This window comes from Heterodontus francisci, chromosome 6 (assembly GCF_036365525.1).
Source record: "Heterodontus francisci isolate sHetFra1 chromosome 6, sHetFra1.hap1, whole genome shotgun sequence".
NCBI classification, from domain to species: Eukaryota; Metazoa; Chordata; class Chondrichthyes; order Heterodontiformes; family Heterodontidae; genus Heterodontus; species Heterodontus francisci.
This window is the reverse complement of record NC_090376.1, coordinates 82310171-82328160: the sequence shown is the minus strand read 5'-3', so window position 1 is coordinate 82328160 and position 17990 is coordinate 82310171. Positions and strand designations below refer to the sequence as shown.

At 44.0% G+C, this 17990-nt stretch overlaps 1 long non-coding RNA gene across 1 annotated transcript in view; it reads right to left on the bottom strand.

The window, feature by feature from the left end:
* Positions 1–205: 205 nt before the first annotated feature.
* The window catches only part of LOC137371414 (uncharacterized), a 41189-nt gene continuing 23404 nt past the window's right edge, over positions 206–17990 (bottom strand). Inside the window, exon 3 of the long non-coding RNA XR_010975218.1 lies at positions 206–567. This is a non-coding gene — a long non-coding RNA (uncharacterized lncRNA). The remainder of the gene's footprint in view (positions 568–17990) is intronic.

Below are 17990 nucleotides of genomic sequence, written 5' to 3'. Positions count from 1 at the left end.
GCTGACAAGAAGGACTGATCATCTTTAAATAAAATTGTGCATATATCTGGACAGTTTCATTTACTGGCTACTCCCTAACAAAGAAAGCTAACTGAATCCTGCATTTACATTCACATTTTTTACATCTACCTAAAGTCATTAAAAAAAAATCCTATTTGATGCAGAACAAAGATTTTATTTTCATTACAATCTTATATACAATGGGACAGAAGCTGTGCTGCACAGACTACATCAATTCCCCAGGGGCAGACAACGCTGCAGGCCGCTACCTGTCTGATTCTTCGGGATTCGCCAAGAAGTATCAATGAACAAACATGTGCAGGCCATACAAGTAGCAACGCGTGGCACGGTCTACCCAGGGAATCAAGGTAAGTGTGCGGCACTACGCAAACAATTTTTTCCCCCTTTAAAGCTTGAGAACAACATTTCTATGAAAGTGGGTACGCTACACAGTTCTGTACAGTCGTCAGCTCATTTGGAAGATATAAACATGAGCATAAGCCTTTCTGCACAGCTTTGTGAAGGCTCAAACGTTCAAGGAGCGCATTTTATTTCAGCTTTGATTATCTGAAAAAAAAAGAAAATCAGCAGCTTGAGAAATTATTGCATTTTTGCTCTCACTATCCAATTGTTTATCATTCATTATTTTATTTGCTTCATGAAATATTTGACCCTTTATATTGAAAGTGTTTTTTTGCACTCACACTATATAGCTTCTTTGTTAATATTATGTTAATAGAGGCAAGTGTTACTGCTACTTACCAGCGAGAGAGAAATTACATCCTAATCATTCTAGCTAAAACAGACTATCTTTGTAATAGTCAAGAGTGAACTGAGCATGGTTACGAATGCAGAATTGTGAACCTATACATTTAAATTTCAAGCCAGGTATTGACAAATGAGCAGTGGTGTAAGTATTTTAACTCCCAGGCCCTATTTAGATCCTGCAAGATGACGTCCCACCCATTCTGGGCAGCAAGTGGACAGGAAACAGCGGAAAATCACACAAACCAAAATTGCGCAGCCCAGAGAGTACATACTGACAACAGGGAAGCGGTGGGATTGGCTGCTGGCCATGCAGTTGGGGTTCTGCTACTCTCAGTTCTACAAGTAAAAAAAAAGTTAAAACTTGTTTGTTTTTGGAACTTCTTTTGGCTCCAGTCCCCTTTGTCTTTGGCCTGGTAGGAAACTCCCGCTCAGTCCAGTTGGTATAAATTGCAGTGAAGCTCCAAAGATGCCATAAGGATCCAGCATGCATATGGGAAAAAGGGCCTGCTGGCTTTAGGTGGGTGTCAAACACCCTAGCTTCCGGGGTTCCAGGGCAGGTAAGTAACGAGCAATTTAAGCTGCTCAGCCATGTGGTTTCCACCTTGTGGGTAGTGTTAAAATTGCCCCTTTTCCTTTTCTGTTTCACTAAGATACCATGTGCTCTTACAATTGCCCAATGGACAGTCAATGTAAAGCTATCTGTATTCATGGTCCAGTACCTGTTTAAAGCAGCCCATGAAATATTTAAAATAGAGCATGATAGCACAGCACAGATTTTTCCTGATCGGTTTTTCTGCGGAAATGGAGCACAGAGGCAGTAGAAATCCCATTTGAAGACTAGACATACAAGGACTGAGAAACAGGAGTGACTTCATCTATAGAACAGAGGACCAACCTTCCCCTGCCAGAAATGCTAAGTTCAGCTGACAAGGGCATATTAATGAGTGAGTCATTGCTATGTCACAAACATGAGATATTGGAAAAAAACAGAAGACCCTAAAAAAAAGAGGAATATTAATATTCACTTGCCAGGAATGTAGATGGAAAAAGGTCAGCCCTGAGCAAGTTCACATCCTTCACAGCTTCTAAATAAAAAACACAGCAAGAATTCCAAAAATGTATTTATACAATGAATGCTTGAAAGGGGACTTAGCAAGCTGCTGCTAGTTCACTTAAAACACCCAGTATGTCGCAAAACCTGAATTACTCCTTGATATTGTTAGTCATCTGTGTACATTCAATGAATCTATATTCGTGTACTTGGCTTTCAACTGAACTGAACAGTGCCACACTGGTGATGAAACCAAACTTCATAACGCATTTGAGGGGGCGATACAAGAATGCATTGGCTGGAAAAGCATATGATTAGACGTAGAAAAACCAGAGGTTTCCATCAAGCTTATGGTAAGCGCCCTATGTTATGTCAGTCTAGTGGAATAAAACTCATGCAACGATACACTGAACTTGAGCATCAGAGAGAATACCAGACCATGACATGCTGCTAGAGTCACACTAATGGAGCCAACTGTGTGACAATCTGCCCTCTTCCTTTTTCTTAGAAATGACAGAGCAAATGACAGTGACTCTGAACAGCCTTGCATCTTACAGCACATTGTGGCATAAATCCAACTTCAACTAAGCATTAATATTCCAGATGATATGTATAGGGATTTAGAAGAGGGAACATGGAGTGAGGAAGAACAAGTGGTGCTTTCTACAGAAGACCTGCTCAGCAGTGGTTTAGCATGGTTAGTGGCTATACAGCACCTAGAGATTCAGACCATACAGAGTCTGCTTACAAATAACAATTTTGAGCAGGATCATCCTCACAACCTACATGTTTCCATGGAACACCTGTTGAAAGCTTTTGGGAGGAGTGTGAGCGAGTCCATTGCCCAAAATTGTGCAGTCATTGATGAACAGTAGTCTGAACAGCAACCTACCATCTGCAGTTTAGCCCTAGTGATACAGGTCACAGGAACTCTGGGAGAATCTCTCAAGATACACTCCTCGTTAGCATGAAGAATGGAATTCACACATCTCATAGATGCCTAAAGTTCTGTTTTCAGAACTATCAGTGAACACGTGGAGGAGGTGGCCTCCAACAGGGGTATGCATGTAGTAGGCAAGTACCAGGCAATTAACTCATGAAGAAACTAGATTCAAGGCATCTAGCAGAGTCTTCATGAGAATTGACAATAGATATGGCAGAATGCACAAATGAGCAGGCAGCCAGAACAGCATCTAGAATAGCATGGCAGACTCAGGGTCCTCCTAAATCCACAAAAAAATGGAAGTCTTGTATCACTGCAATTCCAGCAGTCTGAAAGAGTCTACAGCCAGCTGGCATAACCATAGAATATAACAGTATAGAACCACTGAGAAGCATTGTAGACTAGGTACCCTATACTTCATTCATAAAGAAATATAGCAAAAAAGCAGCTTTGAAAATCACACTAACATTCATAGACACAAAATGGTAGAAGTAAATACACTATATTATGAAAAGTTTAACTCCAAAAGGACCATATGGAAATAGCTGATAGAGAAGAACAGTGCAGGAAACTACACGAGAAAACAATTTGGGCAAAGAACACTGGCATGTGGAATATTGGTGTCAGGCAAGCCTGCCAAGACTGAGGCACACATTATTTCGCCACATGAACATTAAAACTTAAAATTGTAAGCTCCTGACTGGAAAGATATTTGCATAGTAACACACAGTGTTGGAACAATGGGACCCAGTCGTTGCTTTCCCAATACACAGAAGAAGTGCTCAGACCAATTTTAGTCATATGACTAACTGACTGTTTGGAGTTTTTTTTGAATTTGAACTTCCAACAGGGAAGTAAATCAGAAAGCACTTTTCTCCTGGAATAAGAAGACCTCTCTCCCGTCTGCTCTCCTCTCGCTCTCACCAGCATCAGAAACCATTGAAGACAAGTGAGCCTTAAAGAGAGAAATATCTCCTGCGTTGAACAAGTTTTGAGAAGAATACCTAGCCCCAACAAAAAGTAAGATCTGCCTACAATCAAAGACTCTACAGCAAGCTGGAACCGCAGAAACAGTAAGCCTGAGCCTCATTAATAGGACATATAGAAACAGAGACTGCCTCAAACCTTCCATTTTATTTTTCTTCTGCTCTTTTCTGTCCCTATTTGCATGTGTGTATCGCGTGTGCATGCCAGTGTGGGCGCATCATATATCCGTAGGCATTAACAGTATTAGAGTTTAAATTGATGTTTTAATAAACCAAAGAAAGCCTGTTTATGCTCATTTCTTTGCCTTATAATTGGAAATCTGTGAACAAGGATTCACAAAGGGGAAGCTCAAAACAGTGTGCTTAAAAGAAAACCTGTTACAATAAGAGCAGGTGAAGACGGTAACAGACCTCTAGACATCTTTTCCACCTGGTCGTAACAGTTGGCTTTTTAAAAATGCTAATAATGTCACCAATCATTCCTATAAGTGAACATTTTGCCCCTTATGATGCAGTGTGCATCTTAGTAGTGTAATATCTATGTATCTAGCTTGAGACTCAAAGACTTAACAGAGAACCTTTGCTTACTGGCATGTGCCAAATCCTGCATGTGTCTCCTTCGTCTTCAATAGGCAAAAATGAATATATGTCCTATTAATCTGAGGCTCAGGCTTATAAACTTTTGGACAATTTATCTAACATGACATACTGTCACCTCAAGGACTACAGTGATTCAAGAAAGCAGCCCATTACACATTCTGAGAGCAAATGGAGAACTGCAATAAATGTGGCCTTGCCAGCAACACCCACGTCCCAACTAAACATAGATCAGATAAATCAAAATCACTGCAGGCTAGATTGGTTCTTTGAGCTGTGCCAGATAACTTGACTGACAATTTCAAAATCTTTAAAAATATCTCACAATAAAAGACATTAATAAACTGAAGTATCTGTCATTAGGTAGGTGGACTGCCATTTTGCAATGTTCAAACACAGGTAATGCTTGTGGTACAAGCTTGGAATGGCTATTTGTTCAGTAATGTTGAAACCACAAGCTTGACCAGTGAAACAAATAACATTACTTTTTCTCTTCTTTGGCCTCCTTATCGAGAGACAATGGATAAGCGCCTGGAGGTGGTCAGTGGTTTGTGAAGCAGCGCCTGGAGTGGCTATAAAGGCCAATTCTAGAGTGACAGGCTCTTCCACAGGTGCTGCAGAGAAATTTGTTTGTCGGGGCTGTTGCACAGTTGGCTCTCCCCTTGCACCTCTGCCTTTTTTCCTGCCAACTACTAAGTCTCTTTGACTCGCCACACTTTAGCCCCGTCTTTATGGCTGCCCGCCAGCTCTGGCGAACGCTGGCAACTGACTACCACGACTTGTGATCAATGTCACAGGATTTCATGTCGCGTTTGCAGACGTCTTTAAAGCGGAGACATGGACGGCCGGTGGGTCTGATACCAGTGGCGAGCTCGCTGTCCAATGTGTCTTTGGGGATCCTGCCATCTACCATGCGGCCCACATGGCCAAGCCATCTCAAGCACCGTTGACTCAGTAGTGTGTATAAGCTGGGGATGTTGGCTGCCTCGAGGACTTCTATTGTCTGATAAAAACCAATTAAAGCAGTACTAATTTACATGCATGTGGTTTTATTGTGCCTTGTCCAACTAGAATGCATATTCTTATATAATATCACCAATCATTTCTATAAGTAAACATTTTGCCCCTTATGATGCAGTGAGCATCTTAGTAGTGTAATATCTATCTATCTAGTTTGAGACTCAGAGACTTAACAGAGAACCTTTGCTTACTGGCATGTGCCAAGTCCTGAATGTGTTCATTTTTTGTCACAGACATGTTGGGTGGAATTTTAAAGTTTCTATCGCAGCAAGGGAGGCTGATAGCGAGTCAGCAACCAGGAACTTTGAGCAGCAAATCTTTCAGCTTTTAACTGAGCCACGTCATTAGCAACCCACTTCCAGTTTTCCCGACCAATTAGAGGGGCGGGCGTAATGATGACCTGCACATGACTGTTGAAGGCTCCCTATTTAAAGGGACCCTGTGAGGATCAGAATGGAAACATTCTACAACAACTAAGAGAGAGCCAGATACTTGACAGATGGAGTCTCAATGGGAGAAGGCTGTCTCATGGTTCTTAAATGCATGTCTGGACATCATGCTGCGGGCTCAAAGGGCCCGCAGGGAGATGCTGTTCCAAGCACAAGAGATAAACCTGCCTCAGAGACCAAGCAGACATGGCTGGAAGAGGCAAAGAGATGAGCGGCAGGAGTGTGGTGCTTCACTCTAGGATACAGTGCCGCAAGAGATTCAATGATTTCATCAGGGTAGGAAAGGTGAGTAACACACCATATTCAAGTGAAAGTCCCCTCACTTTGACTTCTGCAGCCTTCGCCTGCACAGCACTCCTCAGATCAACACATTTTGCAGATATACCCATTCTTCTCTTTCAAGGCACCTCCTCTGATCCCCATCTGAGCAGCCACCATTGAACCTTCATCTTATTGTCTTGTCACACCTATCCTTGACATTGACCCTCCACAATTATTGTCCTTCCATCCTCTCAACGCATTCCATTTCTCATACTCATAACTCTCTTCTTCCTGTCTTGCAGAAGAGAGTGTGGAACACCACAGAGAGGCAGAGAACTGGGCGGGGGGCAGTGTAGTCCTCCAGTCATCGTGACCCTGACTACTGCGGAGGAGGATGCACTGGAGATAAGCAGAGTTTCAACATGTACTGCCATTGGCGATGGAGGTCTCCCAGCTACTTGGTGACAGAATTAGATATCACACAGCCACATAGTACACAACACTCACTCATGTAAACTTGATGTCAGTAGGTAATGAAAAATGATGATCTGCACAATGATGATTGACAACCCTCTCGCCTTGTCAGTTGTAATTCATTTCTTTCATATCCCACAGGTCCTGCAAGTGTCTCTTGGCAGCTGGTGCCTGAGGAGAATGAAGAGTCCTCAGAGAAAGTCATGCACTCTGAGAAAGCACTCATGCACACCAGCAGCTCACGTAGACACACCTCAATGGGGCCTCCAAGACAGGTGGTTGGGTTGTCACATGGTGAAGCACACATCACAAGAGTGCAGGAGCAGGTGTTGGAGACAGGGATAGTAGTGGAGAGTTCCTGTCGGAGGGCGCAGCAGCCTTCAAGCTCTGCTCAGCTGGACATTGATGCTGAGCCTCGGGGGTCATCGATGTAAAGGACTATTCTGGAGCAGCAGAAAAGGTGGAGGTTCTGTCAGCATTTCAAGAAGCAATCTGTATCCTTGGAGAGAGATTGGAGGTGTCCATCTCCACCATGGGTGCCATGATGTCTCAGATCTTTGTCCTGATATCCACCTCCATGCATAGAGTGGCTAGCTACATGGAGCTTCAGATATGGCAGGCAACCGTGTGCATGCTGGCCTTGACCAATAATCTGCACACCCGGTCTGCCAGATTAAATATGATGGAGGAAAACCTTGCCTTTGCCATTCACTGAAGTGCAGCAAAATGTTCTCTAGTTCTTGGCTAGCAAGGAAGTGTGGGTAGGCCATGAAAGGGAAGATGGAGAAAGGGGACATGAAGTGGGGGCTCTGCTCAAAACTCTTCCACTCCCCCAGTCAGAGCCCCACGTGCTGCCCATGTCCCAATGGCGGAGTTTCCCGCTGCACAGATACAGGTGGGGCAGTCTTTGGTGTGGCCCTCATCGGCTCCAAAGCCCAGAGGACATCAGCCACAATCATCTGAGCAGTCAGAGTAGGGCAATGAACAGCCTGCCTCCAGCTCTGCTGAAGCCACACGGCTAGTACTAGGTGGAAGTAATAGGAAAAAGAGAAAGATTTTGTAGTTGCACAAGGGAAATCACTTGGATGTTTAATACTGTTAATTTATCACTTTTCAATTCAATATTTATGAATCAACATTATTTCAAAGCTCCATTGTCCTGTCCTCCCCATTTTTGCCTGCCGCCTGCCAAGTGGCCTTCAGCCTTGAGAAAAATTATGGGAGAAATTTTATACTCTTCCCCCACAGCAACTTTGGAGGTGGGGAGAGTATATAAACAGGTGGGATGGTGCCAGGGTGGGGGGGGGGGGGGGGGGACGCTGCCACCTTTCCGCCTCCACCCAAATAAAATCCAGGATGGGAAGGCTTGTGAACGGCCTTCAGACCCCGCTGTACATTGGGGCCCTTAATTGGGCAGCTACAGAAATTAGCCCAGCGGCTGGCGGGCCTGTCGCTGCATAGAGAGCACGTCAAGCAAATCCGTGTGGGTTGCTTGCTGGTTCTGGGGGGTTGGGGGATGGCTCTCATTAAAAGGCACCTAATTCCTGAATGAGGGACCTGGCAATGGGAAGGGGGGGACCCGCTGAGAGCCACACCCCTGCCCTTGCTGTCGACCCCCTACACATCCCTCCCTCTACAACCCCTACCTTACGGAATCTCTCCCGCCCTGACTTACCTGTGGCCTGGTTCCAGTGCCTCAGGTGAATCCAATATCAGCAAAAGCCACCGCCTTAGTGGTGGCGTTGCTCAGTTAAAGAGCTACCGGTCTCTGATTGGCCGACAGCTCACAGCAGGCGAGACTTCCATTGCCGGAGTCCCTGATCCCATAGTTCATTTAAGTGCCTAATTGTACGATTCAAAAAAAATTCAAATTCAAACAGCACGTCTCTTCGGCTGTTCGCAATAGGCAGAATATTGTCTGTACTCAATCAGCTCGTACTTGTAAAACTCAGAACACAATGTCTAATGTTAGATGCGATTCCACGATTGGACAGCACCTGTAAACCATCCCGAGTATGCTAAAAATTACACTAACAACCAATTTAAGAATATCTGTCGGGCTCCCAATGTGGCTCACTTATGCTTGCGAGAAGCTACATATACTTATACGCAGGCAAAAGGAACATGTGTCTTTTTTGAATTAATCAAAAGTGTGGGAGACAATAGTTCCCTGATGCAATCTCCATGTTAGCATCTCGAACAATCAGAGCCAACTTGCCAACCAATCGGCACCCTCTTCTGATGCAATATAAATTGTTGCTCCCTTTGAAATTTGGCATTCTCCTGTCTGTTCTGATGAGTGCAACGCAAAAAGCTTTGACAACATGTCTCATTTTTCAGCAAAACATTTGAATTCTATTGTTTCTTGTCTGTAGTGAGGCCTCTTTGCAGAAAAAGTTGTACAGCTTGCAGCAGGCAATTAAATTCTTTATGCTCTCTCGATGGTACGCTGATCAGTTCAGACATCTGAAGTGCTGCTTCAAACGTCCAGTTGTATGTTTAGTGATTATCCTTTCCTGAAACATGTACTCAGTTTCTACTGTCACAAAAAGGTCATGATCACACTGGTTTCCCAGAAAATAGCCTTCCAATCTTCCATCCCTATGAATAATGGCGGCACTGAGGATTGCTATAAAATGAAAGCATTTTGCCAGCTTCATGGGAAAACAGGCATTTACCTACAAAACCTGTGCTAGAGGTTATATATCTGCAACACAATGTAGCTCATTTAGAGTGCTGCATCATGCACAGCATGTAAATGGCAATGTGCATGAAAATAATGACTCCTTGGACTCTTGGAAGACCAGCAGACCCATAGAAATGTGTTGCTGATTCCTTGTGGTGCTGTTGGTTCATTGCTCAAGAAATTAAATTGTTGTTCAGGAACCATGGGTTTGAAACTGGTTTTAGACCCAAATTCAAATTTTAAGGACTGCCTGTTAAGCTGCATGTAGACCTGGTTTTTCTAATTTTCCTAACTCCAGCCAGCACCAGCTGCTTTAAGGCAAACCAGTCTTGCCAATGAAGCTGAAACAGGCTTAGGCCCTGTATTGCATATACCTGTTTCAAGTATGGGCATGGTACACTTTTTTTTGGCCATTACCAATATGGCAAGGGGGACATTTCCAACTAATAATGAGCATTTGCTTCCTTTCTGCCATATAGGAGGCTTAGGAGGCCATTTATTACCCAAAAAACATGCGCTGCATACTGACCTTCTAGGCAATTATGTTTAAGTCAAGTAAGATGATCTATTGATGTGAGGAAGCATAGTATGCTCTTTATTTTGTAGTATTACACAAAGATAGATTATACTGATTGAATTAAGTGACTCTGATAATGTGTGCTATTCCTTAGATTCAGCTGAATGTGAAATAAAATACCTTATCAATTTACACCTGGCTTCATCTCATCAAGTGTTTGCTTGGTCTGCCTTTCAGAGAGACTGCACATGCTAAAGACACAAATATATGTTTCAGGTCATAAGGGAAGGCTATTGTTAGTATTGCACAAGTAGATATAGGACAGTGCAAGTCAAATGGTATAAAAGTAAGATGCTTTGAACATTTACAGTCACGATGGACACCACTGAACCTGAGAAGGTATCTACAGCAGACCTGAATTTGTAAAAGGCAGCATGAGGAAATAATGGGCATTTCTTTGCTCTTTTTCGGTTTCCTTTTAAGAATAGATCTAAAATCAGATTCAAACTCAAGGCATGCTACGTTCCAATAAATAAAATAATTGTGACCAGAGATTTCATTACTTTGAAAAATGCATACACAGGTCTCCTGTGAGAATGTTTTTATCAACACTAAAAGCAAATATTTGGGCACAGACTGCATCGTAGATTCACATATTATTCTGGATTACAGATTAAAATTTTTGATAAATGAACCTCATGTGTTTCCCAGTATTTCCCATAGCTTTAATCTTACTCCTTACAAATCTTTTTACAGCTTTGAAAATAGGATTTTTACATCATGTTATTGTATCACTCCTAAAATAAATGGTTAGCTTGCTTCTTAATACAGAAAATAATAGAGTAACATCAGCAAAATTTATAAACTCAGTTGAATTTTATTCCATAATGCACATCAATTGCCACGATGATGTACCAATCATGAATTCTCGGTAAAAGCTAAAGTAAAGTCATTATTAGGTGGCTGGATCCAAATAATGGTAGCCACCTTTTTGTTTTCAAATGCTAAAGTGGTCTATTGTCCCACCATTTCTGGCTGTGGAATCAGTTGCCTAGGTCTCATGCTCTAGATTTCCCCCCTTAAACCCCTCCATCTCCCTCTTTAAGATGCTCCCTAAAACCCACCTCTTAACTCCTCCTCGTATCTCCTTCTTCAGATTTGGTGTCCTTTTTTATTTATGTTCCTTGAAGAAACTTGGGAAGATCTTCTACACTAAAAGTGCAATACAAATGCAAGCTATTGTAATTTATGTATTGTCTATAAATTGAGCTGACAGCCAATATAAACAGGACATATAATTTGCAAATCCAACAAGGAAACTGCAACATCCCATTTTTCATGCTCGTCTATCAGTAGGGGATTATTAAAAATCAACTGCCTTGACCCCATGCTCTTGAATTCCCTCCCAAAGCCACTGTTGTTCTACCTCCCCCTTCTTTAAGATTCTCTTTGAAATCCAACTCTTCGACCAGCTCTCCAAACATCTAGCTTTAATGGCTTGGTGCCATGAAATGTTTGCCTTTATCTCAAGAGAGCTAGAATACAAAAGGGGAGGAAACTATATTTCAGTTGTACAGAGCCTTAATCAGACCCCATCTGGAGAACTGCTTTCAGTTGCAGTCGCTAAATCTTAGGAAAGATATATTGGTCTTGGAAGGGGTACAGAGCAGGTTCACCAATATGATACCAGGACTGAAAGGGATGTATAAACTTTGTTTGTATTCCCTTGAGTATAGAAGGTTGAGTGGAGATCTAATTGAAGTGTTTAATAAAGGAATTCAACTGGGTAGGTACAGAGAAACTCTTTCCTCTTTCAGTTTAATCCAGAACAAGAGGGCTCAAATTAGAGCTGGGCCATTAAGGATTGAAATCAGGAAGCATGTTTCCACACAAAGAGTAGAGGAAATCTGGTATCGCTCCACCAAAATACTATGAAAGGTGGGTCAATTCAAGACTAAGATTGACAAAAAGTTTGTTGGAGAAAGGGATCAAGGGACTATGGAGCAAAGGCTGGTAAATATAGTTGTGGTATAGGTCATTCATGATCTGATTGAATGGCAGAAGAGGCTTGAGGGACTGAGTGGCCTACATCTGCTCCCGTATTACAAAATAAACAAGCAATGTAAAGTTTCACTTGTCACACTTAGCTATCCTAATAATGGTGAGTTTTACGAAGAGACCGAGAAAGATTAAGAAACATAACACTTCAAATAATATATAAAGACAAGTTTAATTCTCCTCTCCACAGGAGCTGTGCTGTATCTGCAACATGTGGGAGATGTGTTTAGAGCTGCATGATCCAGGTAACCTCTGCAGTAAGTATCTGCATCTCGAGGAACTTCGGTTCAGAATTGTTGAGCTGGTGTCTGAGGTGCAGACATTGCAATGCATCAAGGAGGGGGAGAGTTACCTTGACTTTCTGATGCAGGAAGCAGTCGCACCCCTTAGTTTAGGAAGTGGTTAAGATTTGGTTAGTGGTCAGCGACAGGTTATGATTATGGGTCAGACAGCTAAGACATTCTCAGATGCAGTGGTGAAGGAGCCTCAGCTTTTGCCCTTGTCCAACAGCTATGAGGCACTTGCTACCTGTGTGGATGAAAACAAGAAATGCAGGGTAGTTGGGCAAATTGACTACAGCACTGTGATGCAGGAAGCCATTCAAGCAAGGGGAGCGAAAAGGAATGTAGTAATGGTCGGGGATAGTATAGACAGAGGAACAATGTTCTCTCTAAGCTGCATGCCTGCACAACAATCTAAAAATCTCTGCGAAGGCAGCACACAAGTTGGTCCCTTTAAGTTACCGGGCATGTTCGGCCACACAAAAAAAAATCAAATGGTTCGCAGGCTCAAAAAAATGACAGGGAGAATGAGAAGGGATGAAACAGAGGAGGACAAGATGCTGGAAGACGGGGGAAGGAGGACTCCCACGGGAGACCATATCCACCTAGAGTGTTCATTGAGGTTCAGGTAGGAGAATTGCTCAGTAAGGATGTGTCAGATGTATCTGCTTCACCAAGGAGGTCCTCACTAAAACCTGCCACCTGCTGCAGTTGCAACTGCATCCTCAAAGCAGGGTGAGGATGGCATTGCCATTAGCTGTGAAGGTGAGCATGGCCATGAGCTTTTATGCATCTAGCTCCTTCCAGGTTGGAGCAGGTTGCTGTCCATTGTTGCATAAGGGAGGTCACTGAGTCTCTGTATTCCAAGAGATCTGAATACATTTGACTCTTGCCAGAAAGAAACAGTTGTTCCGAGCAAGGGGTTTCATGATGGGGCTATTAACTGCAAACATGTTGCCTTGCAGGTGCCCCATATCAACACTAAAAACCAAAAGGGTTTTCACTCCTTCAATATCCAGCTGATGTGCGACCATACACAGTATGTCCTGCAATTCAATGCTCAGTATCCTGCCAGCAGTTGTGATGCCTTCATTCTGGAGCAGTTCACTGTACCATCTGCTTTTGACCCACCACAACAAACCAGCAGTTAGTTACTGGACAACTAGGGCTATCTGCTGACCACATAGCTCATGACTCTGGTGCACAACTCATGCACATGTTGATAGCGTGTATATAGCAAAAAACAAGCTGGCACACAAAATGTGATTGAGGAGATGATTGGGATGCTTAAATTATGTTTCCACTGTCTGGACTGCTTTGGAGGAGCCCTGCAGTACTCGAAGAATGGGGCTCAAGATTCAGCATGCTGCACAGATTTGCCATCATGAGGGTAAAATCCTTGCCACCAGCTATATGGTGATAGGCTGAAAAGGAGCAGGAAGAGGAGGAGAAGGAAGGGAGGAGGCAGGTGACACAGCTCCTTTCAGGCTTATTTGACTGTGGTAACAGTGAATGCAACCCCAATTCCCCAATCACGAAAAGTTCCACATCTTACCTTCTCTCTGCTCCTGACTACCACAATGCTGAAATAAAAGCCACCATAAAACAAACATTTCAAACCAACTTTATAAAACAAAGCATCCTATACTGCATCCAGATATTAACTAATCACCCTTGTCTACATGTCATATACGGCACAGAAGGAGGCCATTCAGCCCATCGAGCCCATGCCAGCTCTCCACAGAACAATGCAGTCAGACCCATGGCTTGATCCCCGTCGCCCTTCAACTTGCTCTTGAATTCACTGATCATCTCCACTTCCACCACCCTTGTGGGCAGCAAGTTCCAGGTCATTACCATCTGCTGTGTAAAAATGTACTTCCTCATATTCCCCCTGCATCGTTCGCCAAAACTTCCAATCTGTGTCCCCTAGTCCTTGTACCATTTGTTAATGGGAACAGTTTTTCCTTGTCTAACTTATCTAAGCCTGCTGTAATCTTGTACATTTCTACTAAATCTCCCCTCAATCTCCTTTGTTCTAAGGAGAACAAACCCAGCTTTTCCAACCTAACCTGTAACTAAAATTCTCCATCCCTGGAACCCATTCTGGTAAATCTCCTCTGCACCCCCTCAAGGACTCTCACATCCTTCCTGAAATGTGGTGACCAGAACTGAATGCAATACTCCAGTTGGAGCCTAACCAGAGCTTTATAAAGGTTCAACATAACTTCCCTGCTTTTCTACTCAATGCCTCTGTTTATGAAGCCCATGATCCCATATGCTTTGCTAACTACTCTCTCAATATGTCCTGCCACCTTCAAAGATTGATGCACATGCACATCCAGATCCCTCTGCTCCAGCACACTCGGTGAACTGAGCCAATAAGTATATATTGCCTCTTCCTATTCCTTTTGCCAAAATGCAAGTGCGCTCTTCCCTGTGCCTTTACCTGTCCTTGTGTTCCATCGCAGTGCTACCCCAGTTACTGCAACATGGTTGATGGACAACTACTGACTTTCAGTAGAGATGACTGCAGATGGTCGTTCAAGATAATCTTGAGCAGCTCTGGTCCTAGGAGGTTTGGCTTCAGACTGTACCATCTCAGCTGACTGGCTGAGAGGCAACAGCAAGGGTAATGGCAGAGTAGTGGTGGTGGGAAAACGAATGCTATCCTCTTGGGTCGTGCTCCACGGTTCCACTGCCACTCCCATGGGGCGGCATCTCAGTAATCCTAGTAACCCATTGGAGGACACATTGCTAGACTGCTGTGACACACTGCATGCCCCTCTGAACACTAGTATCTACAGCCATGATAGAAACAGTTTGAGCTAGCATGGCCGCAAGCTGACTTTGCATGACTTCAATCTGAGCCTCCATTGTAGCACTTAGATGTAGGTGGCTTCTGCGTGTGCTGCAATGGAAGCTAGGACATCGGCGATCAGGTGCGGCATTATGGTTGGGTCATCAAGTATCCACATGGATTTGGCCACCACTTCCACACTAGAAAGGACATGCTTCAAACGCTGTGCAAAGTCCTGTGCCAAGTTGCTGCCAGACTTCTCTATACTTGGCATTTTGACCGCAGAATTTCTGGCAGGCCTGCCAATGCACCAAGCATTTCTGTGTCCATAACCATCAGTGTTTTTCTGTAGGATACTCCATCAAAGTGATCATTTCAATCCTTTGCAGCAGAACTAGTGTGCGACCTCACCCTCCAGCTAGCTGGCACCTGCTGAATCCTTGCCCCTGCTCTAGGTATAGGCCGCTCATGCCCAGCATCTCACCACATGCAGATCCTGCCTCTAAGCTGTCTAAAGTACATAGTGTTAGTATTTTAACTGTGGGCAGCTTTCTTTCTTTTGGGCCTCCTTATCTCGAGAGACAATGGATACGCGCCTGGAGGTGGTCAGTGGTTTGTGAAGCAGCGCCTGGAGTGGCTATAAAGGCCAATTCTGGAGTGACAGGCTCTTCCACAGGTGCTGCAGAGAAATTTGTTTGTTGGGGCTGTTGCACAGTTGGCTCTCCCCTTGCGCCTCTGTCTTTTTTCCTGCCAACTACTAAGTCTCTTCGACTCGCCACAATTTAGCCCTGTCTTTATGGCTGCCCGCCAGCTCTGGCGAATGCTGGCAACTGACTCCCACGACTTGTGATCAATGTCACACGATTTCATGTCGCGTTTGCAGACGTCTTTATAACGGAGACATGGACGGCCGGTGGGTCTGATACCAGTGGCGAGCTCGCTGTACAATGTGTCTTTGGGGATCCTGCCATCTTCCATGCGGCTCACATGGCCAAGCCATCTCAAGCGCCGCTGACTCAGTAGTGTGTATAAGCTGGGGGTGTTGGCCGCTTCAAGGACTTCTGTGTTGGAGATATAGTCCTGCCACCTGATGCCAAGTATTCTCCGAAGGCAGCGAAGATGGAATGAATTGAGACGTCGCTCTTGGCTGGCATACGTTGTCCAGGTCTCGCTGCCGTAGAGCAAGGTACTGAGGACACAGGCCTGATACACTCGGACTTTTGTGTTCCGTGTCAGTGCGCCATTTTCCCACACTCTCTTGGCCAGTCTGGACATAGCAGTGGAAGCCTTACCCATGCGCTTGTTGATTTAGAGTGAGAAAAATTATGGTGTTTTTTTCTTCATCACTGTTTTCCAATTTTTCCAGTCCTTCCTCCTCCACTATTGCGTGGCCAAGTTATAGTTCTTGGCTATCTGAAAGGAGAAAGGCACAAGGTGCTGAGGAGATGGGGGAATGCACTAGGTGCATGCTTATACCATCTTCAGCTTGTAAATCAGAAGAAATTGTGGGATGAGAGGAAATGGAATGTGAGAAGGCGGATTATGTATGAGGGTTGTTATGACCGGGTGAGGACGGAGTCTCAGGCTCTCCTCTCGTCCCTTTCCTGGTTTGGCCATGTTGGCCAGGGGCTGTAAGAAATACAGAATCAGTTGCAAACTGCTGGGATTGTTTGACCTGTAGTAACCTGGAGCTCGGACACTGACCTGTGCTGGTAAAAACCAGTTTGAACTAATTACTTTATGAGACAAGACAAAGGATTGATGACAGGAAAAGGGCCTTATTTGGACATGGTGTGATACCGGGGTCTTTGAGCCTGGGCCAATTAAGAGAAGATGTGAACGAGATGAGCAGGCTTAAGCCAACCGGAAAGAGACAGCTCAGATTTGGAGAGATAAGAGGGAGGATAAGAAGAGAGCTTTTTCGGCACAGAGCCAGTGAAAACACCGGAGATCAACCATCGTGGAAGCGGAAGACCCTGCATGAGCGACGCGGCGACGACGTGGAAGAGAGAGAGAGAACGGAACGACTGGCCAGCGTTAACTCTCCCTTTTTCGGGTAATATCCTTTGTATTCTGTGACTAGGTCAGGGAAAGGTCAGAGGAACCTAGTGGGTGTGCTTATGAATTCTAGCTAGTTTTGTTATTAACTGTATAACTCAGTTGGATTTGCATGCTTTTGTTTAACTAAGTGTATAAGCCTTATTCTTACATTGTACAACAATGTGAATAAAGTAAATTGATAGCTAAAGAAAGGACTGAGTTCCTCCTCTTTGTACTAAGCCATTAACTGTAGCTGTGGATTAAGCTGGAGGGTGGCTCTCTTGAAATCCGATATCCCAAACACCCAGCCCGAGCTTGAATTAAGAGGACTTCAGTCCCACGTGACGGCCAGGATCAAGTGGGTGCAGGGAATAAAGGGGACAAGGGGGAGTTGACTCCGCACCACGGTTTACTTAATTGGCACCCTGGGTGGGCTCGAGGATAAATCTCTCCGTTGAATCAGTGGGAGACTTGAGCCGAACCGAATTGGCAAAGTACAGAGAGAACAGGAACTTAGGGGTTAATTTGTAGCTACTAACATAAGATGATGAAAAAAAGGGAATCTCCAAACCTTGCAGACTCGGATTGTTTTGGTTGGAAGGGATTCCTCCAAAAATATGTAATAGCGAAGTGGCCGCAATACGGAGAATATACCGGTCACAATAGCGAGAAGGGAAAACCCGTAGGGGAAGCCCTTTGGAAGATTGCACAAGCAAAGATGTCAGCTGGGAAATTTAAAAAGATATAGAAGTCAGTAGCTATCGGCTGTTCACTTGAGGAATGGATAGAATACCAACAGCAGGCTAAAAATGAGCAGAAAAGACTAGAGGAAGAGAATAAAAAACTCCGTGAGGAGGCAGCCCATCTTAGTGAAAAAGTAACTAATTTGCAGGGACAGAGAAATGCGGATTTGATGCATATGAATCAATATCAGTTACAGTGTAAAAAACTAGTTATGGAAAAAAGTCGGCGAGAGGGAGAAGCCCAAGCAGCTAAAGCTGAGGTGGAAGGATGGAAGCAGCAATGTAGTGATTTAAAAACTGCCATGAATGTGATTCA